The sequence below is a fragment of the Pyxicephalus adspersus genome, chromosome 1 (assembly GCF_032062135.1).
Source record: "Pyxicephalus adspersus chromosome 1, UCB_Pads_2.0, whole genome shotgun sequence".
Lineage (NCBI taxonomy): Eukaryota > Metazoa > Chordata > Amphibia > Anura > Pyxicephalidae > Pyxicephalus > Pyxicephalus adspersus.
This window is the reverse complement of record NC_092858.1, coordinates 140,028,452-140,046,253: the sequence shown is the minus strand read 5'-3', so window position 1 is coordinate 140,046,253 and position 17,802 is coordinate 140,028,452. Positions and strand designations below refer to the sequence as shown.

Sequence of the window (17,802 nt, the reverse complement as noted above, 5' to 3'; positions counted from 1 at the left end):
GTCTAACTATATAGTAAACAGTGTTATTTGTCAATGCTTCAACAAGCTGTTTGTTCTAATAAAAGTTATTGCTTCTGGGAGCAAAAAGCAAAAGCTAGAAAGGAGCTTAACATAATGTTTACAGCAATCACAACATTAATTACAATTCTCTTCCCTTGTAAATGCCATTGCGTTTTTTTATGTAAATTTGGCAGGATTGTCCAAGAATAAACAGATAAAAATCCAGATCTTTCTCTTTCCTGTTCCTCTGCTTTCCCTTTTACTCATTCAGCGAAAGACAGAATATTTCACTTTATTCACCTCCTGCTATTTTTAGATTGGCTGATGAATTGATGTTTCAGGACAGCAAAGCGTTCAATCAACTTGTTAGTATTATGCTCGACCCTGGAAGGAAATCTCGTGGCAATGGAGTGAAAACTGCATTTCCTATGTCACAAGAACACAGCGCCTGTAGTGACAATGGTGAGATCAAGAGCAAGTCATGTTTTGTGACAGGGTGAATTAATGATTGAATAAACTATAGTCCAACACTGAGAAAAATGGACAGTGAACCTTCTCACTAAACACAAGAAGAATTCTTATTTTCCAGTGTAAGGTTTGACCTGTTCCCACTACCTGTTCTCTGTTCTGCAGAAACAGATTTACAGGTGTACATACAGCTAAATGAAGGTTAACGTGTGGTAATACACAAAACTGCAGCATATGCCATATTTCTGTGTGATGTGGTGGGTTGGGCTACCTATGGCAATAAATGGGTATGGCAACAAACGTAGCAGATGATCCCTAGGACTCCTTTACATATCTGTGTGCTAAGATCATTCTGAACATATGGTACCTTTACCAATGCACCGCATGTTGCGGTATAATGCTTTGTGGTAAAGCGAACTGTAGAAATGCGATTTCATATGCTGCTTTGGAGTGAGCAGTGGGTAACATTCAAATTATTAAGCAAACACAGCGCAAGGGAAACACTGCCATGCATATGCAATGCAGCAGCACGTGAGTGAACAAGTCTAATATTTTTTGAGTCTTGTATGTATGGCAACAGAAATATTAGAAAAAGTTCTGATGAAAGATTTTAAGATTTAAGTTTAGAGTAGATATGGAGGTCCAGAGAAATAAACCTGGAGAATAACAGAAACACAGAACTTATTTTTACAGCTTATTCCCATCCCGCTGGCCCCTCAGAACAAGATTGTAACACCAAATCCTTTTTTATCTTCACCTTATAAATACGCCGATACACTTGACAGGTCAGCCATCTATATAGAATCCACCTAAAAATACCAGGGATGGATTCCTGTCATCTGTTCTTTGGTTTTCTTAAGGCAACAGGCATACAAAATACATGATGTTTTTGTGTAATAATGCACATGGAAATAAGGTATTCTATTGTATCAATGATTAAAATAAAAGCTTTGAGTCTACATTGCAGTGCAGATTGCATCAATATTAAATAACAATGAGAGGGATACATAGACTCAAGGTGGTTAAGCAATGACTGGGAAGAACTACATATCATATCATCATATACTTAAGTCAGAGTGGTTCATTTATCACGCACAGGAAATACAGATGAATGCAACATATCATAAATTAACAAGGGAGTGGAGACTTTACTTTCTAAGAAAGAATATTTAAACAAATTACATGCAGTATTACATAATACCTAGTGCACGTTTATTTCAATAGCTGTACACTATGTAAATGAGAACATGATGCAAAATTCATGGGGAACACCTGTGTATGAATAACATACCGCCAGCTTACACCAATCACACAAAGGAATGAAAGATTTAGGGGGAAAGGAGATGAAACCCCACTGTCAGTAACGTATTATGATGAGAAACACAGAGTTTTACCTTGTGATTACTTTGGCTAGATTGGAAAACAATGGTGGTGTAAAGCTAGGTACACACTTGCAATAATTATCATTAGAAAACGATTATGCACGATTATTTTGAACCATTGTATTGCGCACGATTCTGTACATAGTGTAACAATACAATTGTTCAAATATAATCCACCAATAGTGTACACACGCTCCATATGATCGTTTGAACGATGCAGGGAGGGACATGTAAAGGAGAAAGTGTACTGCAGAAACATTCATGATCACTGAACGACCGTACACACAACAGATAGTGAATGTTTGTTGCTCAATCAGATCCGGCAGGACAGTCTTTCCTTTCCAGCGACAATCCTTGTTCATCGGCGTCGTTAGTCGTTATGCACTTTTTTTGTTAACGACTATCGGACGATTGGACGTTAGTCGTTCGTTTCCAATGATAATTGTTGCAAGTGTGTACGCAGCTTTGGACATAAAGAAAAACTATTTTTGCTTTGAAAAACACAATGCAGCTGAATTTTCCATAGATTTATGATCCTTCAAATGACAAAAGACTGAAAGATGAATGTATGAGAGCTGTACATACAGCACAATTCTGATCTATGGAGAGAGGAGAAGGAGCATGTGGCACTGTGCTGTGCTCTTTCTTCTTCACTTGCATTGCGGTCATTCGTAGATCCGCCAGGACAGATCCATGAACGATTCTGGATGACTGCTGTACAAATCAGATTTTCGACTGATACTAGCCCTGACTAACAGTCGTTATCTCTTCTTGTATGACTCGCTTTACTATAAGAGACAAACAAGAGGTATAATTAATTAACGTTGACTAATATATTAGGATGGGGTGTGGCATCATTAGAAGTATTCAAGTAACCCAGGAGAATATTTTTTGTTGGATGTGAACAAGAATACCTTGACCTAAATCTGGTTTATCTGGGTAATAGAATATGTGGGTAGTAGATTACTTGGTGTTAAGCAATCGGCATGCAATGATATTTGTGTTGCCTGGTGAGCATGAGTGTTTTCTAGAGTGATTTCTGTCCTCAGAATGTATTCACCGTTTTGTCCAACCAGGAATATTAGCACTCAGGCAGTAGAAGGCAGGGCAATATTTCAGTACAAGGTTAGGTACCCTACAGGAAAACTCCTTTACTAGCATTAAGTGCTGCAGATAAATTCTAGGACAGCAACTCATTTCCTTAAATCTATACCTCAATTTCTTTGCACAGAAACACTCACACTAGGAGAAAAAATGTCAGTATGGAGTGCCAATTAGGGATTTATTACGGTGAATAGTCCAACACTGTCAACATGCTTATAGAGAAGTCTAAGGAGATGGCCCTGGTCAGTGTTTTAAGGCTACGTACACACGTCAGATGAACACTCGACCGAGTATTGCTTCGGAGCTGGTATCAGACGAGAATCTGCTGTGTGTACAGCCCTCATCTAATGTCAACGATGAACGATCGTAATACAAGTTAAGTGGAGAGAGCGCAGTGGGGTCCAGCTCCATCATTCTCCCCCCGCCCCTCCCTATAGAGCAAAATGGCTCTGTATGTACAGTACTAGTTCATGCATCTTTCAATCATTTGTCATTGGAAAGGATCGTGAAAGATCCTTTCCAAGGACAAAAATCTAATGTGTGTACTCAGCCCGAGTTAGTGGGTTGGTATTGGTTAGTAAGTTATCTAAGCACTAAGAGGACAAAAGTTTTTTCTATTATTGTGAACAAAGGAGTATGATATATGCCTTCGTACATGCGATGTCAATATGAACATAGCCTAGTATATAGTAACATTTGCTGTAGAAATGCAAAGACAGGCACAATAAATTGAAACTCTGTTGTTGCCTTGTGGTGTGCTGACAAGCAGGAAAAGAGAATTCACTTATTTAGACCTTAGATCAGTGACAGGCATAAGATATTCTGAATATTCACTGCATGTGCAAGCTTATTCATATAATTACACACTTGGGCTAACTATACAAAGCAGCTCCATTTACCTTTTTCAGGTGATGCGGTGCAACAGTAGGTTAACTATTATTTATTTATTTAGTGCCAACATATTCTGCAGCACTGTACATTAAATAGGGGTTGCAAAAGAGAGATACAGACAGTAACACAGAAGTAGAGAAGGACCGTGCTCTAAAGAGCTTACAATCTAAGAGGTGGGGGAAGTATACCAAAATAGAAGGGGATTTGGAATGGTGCTAAGAAGTGAGGGTTTTAAGAGACAGAAGAAGACAGATAGGCAAGTTTGAAAAGATGGGTTTTGAGTGCTCTTTTAAAAGGAGCAGAAAATACCCTTCTACAATATAACCCGATTTATCACTTACATTAGCTACTTGGGTGCTGTTGGATCACATCACATTTGCAGTACATGCACCCAATTCATTCAGAGTTTCCATTTCAATATAATTTAGCAGAATAAAGCATATGGTGTTTACAAAAACCAGAACAGTGTCTTCCTTTCATGGTGCCTATATTGTTCTATTTACTGGTGGAATTAGAACGACAGCCATTATTAGAGTCCCAATTTAAACTAAGGCTGTCACCACTCCTTTAAGAAGTTACTAATAAATGTACAAAGAGTACTGTGAAGCAATACAAATGTTTGAATAATCTACGCAGATGATTCATTGTGGATACCCTTACTGGCTGGAAGATAAGCAAAATAAATAGTTCACAGTAGTAAAATAATTTTCCACATTTGTAATTTTCCCTCCAATGCCCAAAAAGATAATGGGCAATGAAAGGGTTTCCAGACCTAATCAGTGCTGTAGACACTGATGCAAACATTTGTACATGTCAGTGTTGTGCAGTGGGACACACTCCTCTGGGGTCAGTGTGGGAGAACACTGCCCTCCCCACAACTGCTTACTCTGTCCAGACACACAGCACCCAGCTGGGGAGCCCAGCCCGCAACCAAACAACTTCTCTTGGAGAGGACAGATATATCTTGTTTAGTAATGAGGAAAAAATGCAGCGGGGAGGGGATTTGGGGGGAATGATTTGAAGATGGACTGGAAAACACAAACAGCTTGGGCTATGAAGGGCAAAGGGAAATTATGAGGGCGTCCAACACAGGAAGTTTACTGCGGGAGCTATGTGTGTAAAGCAACAGCACGTCCGCAGGTAGGAAGCGGAGGAACCCTCATGGGATGGTGCACTGGTGCCTGAGCAAAATGGGTATTAAAACAAAGTTCTCACAGGTTACATTACTATGGCCTGCAATCAACAGAAATGTCACTAGAAGTTCATGATACAAATATAGACAAGCCATTCAGATGAATAGAACACCTGGGAATAAACTTAAAACAAGAAGGATGCTGATACCACACATGGAGAGGATATTATACCAACTGAAATGGCTTCTGAACATATGAAAAAAAAAAAAAAAGAATATAAAACATAAAACACATAAAATATACATATATACCGTATATTCCCCAACATCTTAGGCCCCTCAAATAAAGTCGTATTACTACTGTTCCTCGAGGAGGTCACAATCTAATGTCCCTAATATAACCAGGAATTATTGCCCTTCATCTAGTCTACAGCCTGTTTTAGTGAAGCTAACTAAACCTACAAATATGATTTCGGAATGTGGAGGGGGCTCCTTGCTGATAATATCCTGGCGGAGATTTGAATATGGGATCCTAGGGCAATGCAAGAGGACTGTGTATTAGAAACTAGTATTGGAAATATATCATTATTGGAAGAGAATATTGTGGTAAACGCCACCTTAGCAAGGATCAGCCTGATCCAGTTTTTAATTTCATTGGCTCCTTTGACCTTAGGTTATAACATGTATATAATAGATTTTTTTGTTCACCTTTTGATACCTAATATGAAAAAGTGATGAGAAGCCACTTCTGTGCAAAAAAACTGAAAGTTGGCTATACAACATTCCTACTTCCCATTCTTTTTTTTTTTTGTCAAAGTTGCAAACCCATCAAAGACAAAAAATTGCTGTTTCAATTAAACACAAAAAACTGCTGATGAATCCCAGCATAAAAATCCAACTGATTTTGACAATGCCTCAACCTCCCTTTTCAATCTGTCAATGGATTGTGTTAGTTAAAGCTGTCATTTGGCCAATTGGCCAAATCTGTTTAAATTTAGCGGTCCATCAAATTTGGATGGAAGAATAACTAGCTTGTGGTGGAGATCTGATTGGATTTGCAACTCCCAGTGGATAGGTTTGTCCTATTGTGATGACAGAATAAGTAAGTAATTATGAAGTGACAAGGTCACTTCAATATATATTAATGCGCACGCTCACACTACTGCACCAACAGTTACTTGCATTTGTGTGATGCGATGCCAATCATTCTGAATAGCACCCCAACACATCTTGTCCAGTGTTTTCCCCAGCCCTGTAGCTGGGCACACTACCCAGCACTTTTCAGTAACCTCTTGGCTGTTTTTGGGTGGTTACTGAAGAGCTGGGTGACAATACAGGGGCTTCCGTCTGAGTTAAAAAAAATTTCTGGGTTGAACACTTGTCGTAGGTTATTTGTGGTGCCCGATCAAAAAAAAATTACTATACTATTTGTGGAGTGTTGAGCAACTCATTTAAATGACCTGCCTTAATGCAATGAATGCCAATGTGCGGCATAACACACATGCGCTAATGAGGCACATAATGTATATAGGACTAAATTGGGTGTACCAGCTGGCATAAAAGTTTTCCACCCGTGACCGTGGTCTTTTTCTATTAATATTATAAAAATAAATCTCCAAGGACTTACAAACTAAATTCACAACCCAACAATCCATGAGTACATTCTACTCACTCCCATCTAAACTAACAGGATGTAGATAAGAATTAGACAAATTGCACTAACAGTGCAGAACTTGCAGCTGCTCTGTAAGAGTAACATACGCACTGCTGTGAAAGGGTGAACTTAACCATAATGCTTCTTATTTACCTTCAGTAATCTACATATCCATGTTCCGTCCAAGCATCTAGTTTTTTTCTTTATTTAAGTGTGTGCACCTAGAGACTTGTTACTAGCAAATAACTGATGCATAACCCTCTCCCAGGACACAATATATCCGGTAAAGGCAGACAGCTGTTTTAACTAATTCTCAACATTGAATCAGTGAGTTGGCAAGGAGTTGTCAGGAGTAAATCACATTGCTGGCTGATCTCAAGTGATTGCTAAACTCATTACATTTTCTATATGTGAAGCCCAAGACAAAAATGGAAAATTTCAAAAGTGGCAGCAGGAAGAGAGAAAAATAAAATTAGGAGGAACTCTCGCAGATCACATATCTGTACTCTGCAAGCTCATCCATACATTCACACATTTTTTACATTTCATATAATTATCTCTCAGAACTGGAAGGAGGGGCTGTGGGAAGACTGTAAAGCACAGGCAATTACAGAAAGATAAATTTCCTTCTTCAGGGACCTGTCAGGACTGAAGCAGCTTCGTTCCACATTTAAGTAAAAGCTTCGGGTCATGCTTGGTAAACTTGAAACAATGCCATCACCTAAAGCTGCTGATCTTATCAGTGTGTCTCGCAGATTGCTGCAGATGTGCAGCGTGGCACTGCCTGAAGTTCTGACAGCTGGAGATGCGCCAGCTACAGAAACAAGACGCTACTTTCCTTGATTGGAAAATGATGAGGCTAAAATGGCAATTAGAAACTAACACAGTTTCTGTGCCAAGAGATGAAACCCATGGTTGGGGGCCGTGTAGGGAAACTGGACGAGTCATCCCAAATTGGGGCTGAAGTGTTTATGATGAAAGGAGGCCATTGCCAGCCCCAACATTCACATACATTCCAGTTAAATCTAGTCACCAGACATATGCTGCTCTGGTCAGGGGCAGTCTTTTGGCCGAAGCCAATTTCTTTGATGTTAAGATGACTGCATTCAACATACAAAGCTGGCAGTCCATTTCCAGCAAATATGACAGAATTAAAAGCAATGTAAGCAGTCCTGTTTTGTTAAAATCTTGACCAAACAACTAAATCAGAAATATATGTGACCTCTATCACTTCTAATGGCAGCACAAGCTGACAACTTATGTAAACATTCCAATAACTTCTTTCAGAGAATTTTTCTTGAAAACTTTTTGGGAAAAAAAAAAAACCCGTCTGTCAGGATTTTTGTATTACTGTCTGCGTGCTCTTAGGGAGATTCACCCATATAACTTAACTGGAGCCCATTACTACCCAGTTTTTGGACCCAGAAAAACCCAGCATTTTGGACTTGTCCCCAAAACAAGAGGAAATCTGTCGGTGTGGATACCTGTTAAAGGGAAAACTGTATAACATGGGTACAACATGAGTCTCCCTTATTCTGGGAGATATCCTCTAAAGTTAATTTTGCTTTTGCAGGATAGAAAGTAGATGGAAACTTTCCCAATGCGACAGACAGCAAAAAATTGGAATGGAAATTGGCAGGGGTTTTAATGCATACCCACCTAATAGTTGAACGCCATAGTGGAAACAGTAAATGTAAAGATTAGTAGATTATTCAAATTAGAAACACTGCTTGGGATACAGAAACACATGGACTGGCATTACTCGCAAATGACTGGCTTAGGACAACCATACTTTTAGTTTAAAAACTTTGCCAACACCTAAATCAAATGTGCAAAGTATCTGTTTTTAATTTCATCTAGAACTTTTATTATACACAGAAATGTGTTGCTGACAGCGCCAAGACATATGGGTATCTAGCTTCAGCACCTGGAAGCCCAGGCACCCCGGAACATGAACTGGATTGGCTATGCAGAAATCCATTTTTGTTAATGTACAGTAAAAGCATGTGTAGGAAAGAAAAACAAAATAAAGTCCCTTGAATATGGGCATTTAACTTTTTTTTTTTTAAATAATGAATGTCCATTCGTCTCTAGAAATTATCTAACAATTTTTGGTGTACACATTTAGAAAGACATTTAATCGTTTATTTTATGTTTCTTTAACCTAAATCAGTTAACATTTATCATAATGTTTGCTTTTATCTCTATCTTGCTTGCAGTCTATTTTTTTTTTACTTTATACAATCATTTTTTTAGGACAAAACATACAAATTGTCTTGTACTAAAAAAGGAAAAACACTGTGGTGTAGAATATAGACAACTGTGAATCAAATCAAATACCCTTACATTTTATCATAGCCTAGAGATCTATTTATTTTCTTGTTTTTAGAAGTATTATAATAAAGTTTTATTTCATCAAGAAATTATAGAACATTTTAGTAACTTCACTACCTGTCCTGGTACTTTCTGGGAAGTGTCTCTACCAGGGTTCCTCCAGAGGTTGCTATGGGGTTCCTTGAGCAATTTGTGCCTCAGGTCAGTGAGACCAATATTTTTTGGCTATCTTTAAGAGTGACATTTGTCCCACTGAACCACCATCTGAAAGTATTTTAAATTGTGAAAGGCTATTCTAGAGAATAAAAAATGACTGTGGACCACTCTGCTGCCTTAATCTTTGTTATCTCTTGAGGGAGCTTACATTGTGGCAAATGTCAAATTCACGTCTTTAGAACTGCCCAAGGCACAATATAGGGTAATCAGGTATATTCAAAGTAGTAAACCAGCCTTCTAAATGTAGCCTCACAGCCTTGTCACCCGTTGGTTATGATAAACCTTTTTTTTGTACTCTTTAAACTCTTCCAAAACATGCTACAAAAAGTTTATTGGAAAACTTTACAAATTCCTGCTAAAGTTTATGGAGGTGGTTAAACGGGCTCTCAACCTTGCAGTGCTGCATGAAGCATCTCGGCACCAACTAAAAACTGCAAAGTAACTGCAGTGCTTGTTAAATTCTTAAGGGGGGGGGGGGGGGGACTCCGTTCAGATTGTTCAATGGTCAATATTGAGAGGGATTGGTGGTTCATTGACATTTGGTAGTTCTGGTAACATTGGAAATGTAATGAAGCAGCATCTATGGAGACGGCTGAACTGCTTTCTAAAGAAATCTTTTACAGTGTGTTTAAACAATGCTATCCAAGAGCCTCAAATGCATGTTTAAAGTGTGCAAAAAGCAGTGGAGACCAGGACTTACTGTTTAGGTCTATTGGAGTGTAAACCTTGGATTCTGCGGGGTAGTAACGATTTGAAGGAATCCCTCAAATGAGATGTAAAACATATCTATAAAATGCACCATCCACATCACTTTGGCCCTTAGTTCACTAAACCAGAGATTAGTAGAAAGTGCAAGTGACTTCCAGAGATTGGCTCTGGCTTCCTGGGTGACCACCTAAACAACTTTCACAATAGACACTGCCAAAAATACTTTGTATCTGTACTAAAACTAATGTGCAAATCTGCAACTAACTGAGGGAAAACCTATAAAGATACTTGCCCTTAGAATACCACAATTTAGTGCACCCAGCAAACCACATTTCCCATCTTCACTCCTCACCACTTACAGTTTCCTTATTTGTCTCAATGTACCCTTCATAACAGCAGACCAGCTCATTTCCTCTAAGGCTAAATGTGACAATAGACATGACATCTTATTAGATTAGCCTGCACATGACCTCTTGGCACACCCCGAATAGAACATTTTTCTGTGGCATCACTTGATTTCCTCACTACATCCGTTACTATGCCCTGGACACCCTGCTCTTCCTGTTGTGCACCTCTCCTGCTCTTTTAAACTAATATTTATCTGGCATTCATTATTTTAGCGCTGACAGCTTGTCTCCAACCCTGTATTAATAGACTGTTAAGTTTTCTGCAGGACATACATGTCAATATATGAACCCAGTTACCATGAAGGGGGCATTCCTGCTCACAATACTCTATTAATGGAATAATTATACCAGGGATTAAAGGAAACGTTAAAATTATACCCAGTCTACCATATTTTACTTGTAAAGATGCTAATTTCCTGGCTCTCACGCTGACCCAATCTAGTACTCTGCTTTTTAATTTGGGGGGAACCCTTTCTATGATTACTATATCCATGGCTCACAGTATATTAGCTGGGTGGTCATTGAAAAGAATACCTCTTACATTGCTGGCCAGTGAGAAGAATGCCACTCCTACAGACAGCCAAAAAGATCATTGGTGTCCATTAAATTGGCCTGAAGGGCACAAATTTCTCACAAATAACCCCAAGCAAATGGAACCCTGGTTGGGAAACACTGCTTTAAACCCCCCTACATTGACTGGGAGTTCAGTTTACTTTAGGTAAGTTAGGGCTTAAGACAGAGGCAGTAAAGGAAACTTTTAGTAGAATGATAGCAATATCAGACCACATTTTTTTCCAGGATATACAGTAGGCTTCAATGTATGCAGGGACAAACATTTTTAGCTTTGGCATGTGAGGATTAAAACCACTGTATGCCTTTTACTTTTTTAAATTTAAGGGATTTTCCTTACTTTCCGACCTGGAGACAATGGTTTCATTAGAGAAAAAAAAGGGGGGAAAATGCAATAAGGAAACAGTCTGAAATAAAAAAAAACTATAAGGGGTTCTGTCTCCCTTGCTTTACTCAAAAAAGTGTTTTTTATTTTTGTCTGTTTTAAAGAATTCCCCTCACTTCCTGTTTAGTAAAATGTTGTCAGCAAAATAGGGAGGGAAAACTGGCAGGGATCTAAACCTTCCACAGTCTTTTTAAAATTAAGAAATAGGTTTTGGCTTTCCATACACCTTAAGAACAGCTATTATTTATATTATCTTATACTGGTATGTTTTTACAGAACCTATATTTTATTTATGACTAGACTTTGCATGGAATCCTCCACTGGTTTCTGTGGACTAGAGCTGTAACAACATCGAGCTTTCTAAAGTAAAAAAGGGGGCAAGTTACATTTTTTACTGACTAGGTGAAAATAGAGAAAAGTCTGGGGGGAAAAAGAAAACTAACGCAGCTATCCCATTTAGGTACTGGTGTATTGCAGCATATTATAATGGTCAAACAATTTGTTACAAGCTCCAGTTAAAACTTGAATTATATTCTAAGTCAACTACGTGTACATCTTCCCAATAGTCATCATTTAACAGAGGCAGAGGACTACGGCATGATGACAATCATTAATGTTAATTTGATTTCTTTTAAAAGAACTAAGACATAATCCTTATTTACTATTTATACACTTCGGTTGTTCATGCTATCTGTAGTTACAACCACAGAAGACGCTTTTAACACAGATTCACAACCACAAGCAAGTTTTTCTTTTGTTGCCGTTTTCAAAAGAGAAGAGGGTCATTTCAATAATTCTAAATACAAAATGTTATCATAAAGAAAAAAGGATTTTTAGACTATGGAAAATATGTCTAAGGGGGGTTTAAAAAAATTTTTTTTAGTACATCAATTTAGGGTAGGGACCAAACAAATGTCAAAGAGAAAAAAGAATAGCTAGCTGGCAAAAGGCTGGTCACAGTGTGGAGCAGAAATGGTTTGCATTGGCTACAAAGTGATATGAGACCAGGGGAGAACAGGAATACGATTACTGGAGCTGACTAAACGTCTTCATTCAAAAATGTTTAATCAGCAGACTTCAAAGTCAGAACTCTAAAGTTTCTCATCTTAATAAAGGAGTGATGCCTTTGAGTCTGGGCCGGTAATGAGGGTGCTGAGAAGAAGGCCTGGTGTTGGCAGGCTGCTTGTTTGTGGTCTGCTAACAGATTGAGAAAGGATTCTGCCAGTGTAAGAAGAGCTGACCTAAGAGCCAATGTTGAATCCTAACGCTAACAAATGACACAGGAGGGAATACTTGGGAAGGGCAGAGAACAAAAGCAACTCTGAAATCATGAAAGAGTGACCACATAGAGGGATGAACGTGTGATGCCCTTTAAAACAATCACTGTTGAGAAAAAACAGGCTCACATAGGAGGCACATTAATGTAGTTTTTTTTACAATTACTATCTTCAATAGCTTTAAATACTATTGCTATGTTTGAGAAGAGCTAGCAGAGAGCTCCACCTTCACAGCAGCTTCCTTAGTGATGGCTAAGGGCAACCCTGGAGGCTCCCGGCAAGAAGAGGCAGAGACGCTTCACACCTGGCTAAGGAGCGACTGTACACTGGAAGGCAGCCAATACTAACTGGCAGTGTACCAGCTACAGCGGACATTAATAAAGGAAGCTGTCATTCAGACTGCTTCTGTCATGGCCCAAGGCAGGGGATTACCTGTAGATGTGGTAAGCTTTCCTATTCCATTGCTTACATATCAAAGAACACTGATGAACAGCTTTCCTCGAAAATCAACATTATATAAAAGTAAATAGCAATGTAAAAGGTTAGGATAAAATAAATATGTGCCAACAAGGCTGGTGATCAGGAAAGCAAAACAAAAAAATAGTAATACTGCCCAGGAATTAACCTTGAGCAAAGTTTTCAGTTTAGCCCAAAACAAACTAAACAAAAAGTGTTAAAATATAAATCCATGACAGCATAAGGATTTCATAAACAAATCCTGTGCCACTGGGTGACAGACTAATTCTAAGCATTCTCTATTAGATGTATGCTTGATCTGCACAAATTAAATCTCTCTAAACGAAAACTATTGAGTGATACATGGCAATAGGTTAACAGATTTCATCAGCATTCTGATTGTAATTTTGCCACCACTAGCTTTGCTTTCCATGTTTGTCTACACGGCTTTACATTGTTGGTGGGTGAACAGCATTGGATAACATGAGTAGCTGCCTAACTTTTTACAGCTAGGTGTAAAAACTGCAAAACAGCCAATCACTCAGATAATGATCAATGTATAGCAGCACACACCTTTTATTTATTGTATTTAGCCTTTCATTACATGAAAACATGATCAAATGGAAGAATGGAAGTTAGAAAAATGTAATGTCGAAGCAAAAAGTTTTGCTATTGAAAAGGGGAGTGGTAAATGTGGTTTTCCTAGTACTGAGCCCGTCCTTGTTCAATGCAAAAAGTAAACATAAATTAAAAAAACATAAGCTGATGTCAAAGATCATGGGAAAAAGAATTAGGTGTCAGTTTTAGTAATTTTTACCAATAGTAAGATTGAACCAAAGTAAATAAAACCATAGTGGGAAAATTTAGACCTGCATGAATAGGTGGTTTCAGAAAATCAACTAGAACCTTAGTTATAAATAAAATCAACTGCATACCTACAAAAATAAGGTCTGCAAACATTTACAATGATTGCAGAACATCTGCTGTATGACCTCTTGCTATATTATTTTGGATACATATTAAAAATATTATATAGAATCCATTTAAATTCAATTTGAAAAAAAAAAAAAAAAAATGACAGGAGACCGATGAGTAGCCGTGCTAACATATGCAATGTTTGTTATAAGACCCCTTAGGACAGCGTTTGCTTGCAAGGTGATAGAAGAGACTCCAATAGCTGCTGATTATGGCAAGTTAAAAAGAGGAAAACAAGGAGGTGCGGAGAGCTCTCTGTTTGAACTTGTTCCAGAAAGAACGCTAAAAAAGAATCTTTGGTGCTGGGTCTGATGAATGCATCAGACGAGCCCCAGCCGGCTGCTATGTGATGTTCTGTGATTCTGCGAGTGCTGTGCTCTCAGGCCTACTTCACATTCCACTAACAATCCACTGCTGTCATCTGCTGCACTCTCCTGAAGCACTTTGCTAGGCTCCTGTGGCTTCTAGCAGCCTCACACCTGCAGAGACAGGTCTTTATTTCCTAAGGGAAGAGTGGGTATGATAAAGGAATCACATCAAAATACATATTCTCTTCATATCTCATTTCAGAACTGCATACCACCCTAAAGTCTGTTTGGCAAACTAATATTATGAAGATTGAAAAGATTTCATGTCACTGCAGATTATTTGTGAACATTCATCATCTATACCAGGCAGCCATTTTGTTTGCTCTACCTTTAGCTTTTCTTATCCCTCATGCATGAAACGCAGATTCTTCTCCCCCCCTAACATTTGACCTTCAATAGTAAGGTTAACAGTGTAATGGACAGCCATCTCATATAATCTGTGTGACCACTCAAGGCAAGAAAGACCACACTCTACATAACGCATAGTAATTGCTGCTAAGCTGGCAGATAAAAATTTTCACTGTGTGACCAGTAAAAATGCTGCCTATATTTGGGGATACCTTGTATAAGTGCAACATGCTTCTACTTTATTTGCCCCAGAGAAATGTTTATTAATAGGATGAAGTGCGAAAACCATAAATATATGTGTGTACACAACTTTTATGACTGCTTTACAGCAAAACCAAGTTTAAATAACCGTCACCTAGAGTAACCCAATTCATGCTGTGTTGGTAAGATGAATCCTTACCAATAGGATTTAATTTTCTTTTTTTTACAAGTTTTCAAAAATCAGCTCTTTCTATAAAACTCCGTCCTTCCTTTTTTTTTAGCTCTCAAGTTTGCCAGCATTTCAAAAACAAGGTTATGACTATGATTTCCCCACTGCAACAAGTTAAGGCGGATTAATGTTGGACAATTTGAGGAGCACTTGGGTAATGATTTAAAAAACTGATTTTGCTATATTCTTGAGTTTCTAGAAAAATCGAGTTGTCCTTTAAATAACATTGTAATAGGGATCAATGACAACGCAATTCTGTTTGGACAAAAAAGTACCAATTTTCAAAGGGCTCTTAAGATGCCCAGGCAAGGAGGGAGACATACAGTGCTGATAACCTTGGTGTATACAAGTGTATATAATCACACTACGCTTGTAGGCAACAAATGTGCCTACTGCCCTGAGGCATTTTCCCCTCAATTCTTTCCTCCTTTTGCTTTTAGGAAGTAGTGTCTCACCCTATAAGCTGAGGTATTAATCACACAACGTCTGGTTTTAATCCACACGCTCCCAGTCCTGAACGGATGGTTATCAGGGGAAAGAGTATTCCCCTTAATCTCACTCCACAGCCAAGAAAAGTTGAAAATGAAAAAAACAGATTGAGGCAACAGTTGAGTGGTTTGCTCGGTCAGACGCTGCCTCGGGGAGATCCTTCTGCAGCTTTTTTTTTATTTTATTTTTTTTTTTCAAACAAAATATTGATTTAACAAGCAAGCATTTGGACCGTGAGCATTATTACAATGCAGCACAATGTTCTTCCCGTGGAATAAAAGCAAATTCAGCTCGTCTTTATTAAACAATTTTACCGAACCCACAGCTATAGGCGGCCCAATTCGGAAGACAGCATGACACGAACTTGCTCTGTTCTTTGGCTGCCTGCTTAAAAGCTAATCATCACAAATTAATTTTAATTAACATGATTATCATATGCACTGAACTAACATCTGTAAAGAGACAATATTATATCACTTTCATCTAACATCTGCTATTCCCAAAGGATTTAGCCAGTGTTGCTTTGCCTATTAACATAGAATGATATGTATATTACCGGACTGAAATGATCCATTTAGTTAGTTGATCACACCACAAATTCAGTTATGAATATTCATGTTTGCCTATGTACATGTTTCTAGCCTACGAATAAATAGGAGACAAGTCTTGTTATATTAACATTTTAAAATATGTTATCCACCATTTTAGACTAATACTTGGCTATAGCTACCAAGACATAATAAGCACTAAATAGAAATAACTTGCAATTCCTCAAATCACATCAGCAACCAGCATGAGCAGTTTCTGAGCAAATATGGTGACATTTTCCTTTAGATAAATAGGCTTAAAGTTGAAACTCAAGGCAGGCATTAAAAAACACAGATCAAATTTGTGTGCTATTTCACACTGCACTACTGTTCATCCAGTTGTTAGATTTTACAACCTATCCCCCACAGTCCTGTCCGTCGGAGCAGGGGCTTTTTGTTTGCAGTTGAGGAACATTTCAAGGTTTCCTCCCTACTCCCACTCTGAGTGGACAGTGAAAGAAGAAGCAGAACACTGAGTTACTCCCCTATCCTTCTATCAACATGCTCTTTGTATTGCAGCACAACTGACTGACTGACTCTTTGAACTGTTTTTTTTGCACCACCTAGTATGGGATTAGCTAAACAGGGACTGCAAGGGTGGTGTGCAAGGTAAAATGTAGGTACTTGCAATTATTACAAACCTGAATTTATTCATGTCCTGTTTATGCCTGGAGTTCAAGTTTGTTGCTCAAGTTGTGACAGATATGTTTAAGCTGTTCTGTTGGGCAGGGAAGTACCATTGCATATAATTCTGTTTAATGACAGTAAAAAAAAAAAAAAAAAAAAGTAATACTGCAGATGGCAAAATTGATGGGTGACCAGTTGCAATATCACCCCCTCTTGGTTTCAATTCAAAGCCATCATCAGGTCTTTCCCCACACATTTGTACTAAGAAAAACCCGAAACACAATCAAAGGTGCTACCACATAGTGTCTTGCTGGCAAAGACTATTAGAAAATGTGCTAAGGTAAGGTAAAGAAATAGCCCTTATATACAAGCAAAGCTCTCAACAGGTAATTGAGATAGTCATTAGGATGTTAGGGATGCCTATGACTGAGTTATATTTATGACATGTAAAGTGACCGAGTAGATGGGAAAAATGGCAAAGAATAATGGCCTGAACCCCAACACTGAACTCAAAGTACTTAAATCAGTTCAATTCTGTATACCATAGAGGGCAGCACGGTGGCTCACAGGTAAGTGCTCTTGCTTTTGCAGCACTAGGTCCCAGGTTCCAATCTAGGCCAGGACACTATTTGCATGGAGTTTGCAGGTTCTCCATGTGTTTGCGTGGGTTTCTCTCAGGTATTCCGGTTTCTTCCCACATTCAAAAAAAATTGTGTTACAGGACAGATCTACAAATTTCTATTGTTAAAATGGTTCACAAATTGGTATTTGTGTAGTTTAGTTTTTAAGAAAACACTAATTTTGTGTGTCCTATGGTATCTATAATTTTTTTTTTTTTTTTTTTTACACACATATGATAGCCATCAGGCCCCCCAGATTTGTTCAGCACTGGCACACATGTATAGCAGTAGTGCTGTATGCCCCGGCATGTGTTTGAAAAGAAAAAACAAAAGAAAACCAAAGAAAAATTACTTCAGTATTTGCTTATCTTTAA

General features: G+C 38.3%; 1 protein-coding gene across 1 annotated transcript in view; it reads right to left on the bottom strand.

Moving 5' to 3' along the window:
* The window catches only part of SMG6 (SMG6 nonsense mediated mRNA decay factor), a 147,916-nt gene that overhangs the window by 46,658 nt on the left and 83,456 nt on the right, over nucleotides 1-17,802 (bottom strand). The window lies entirely within an intron of this gene.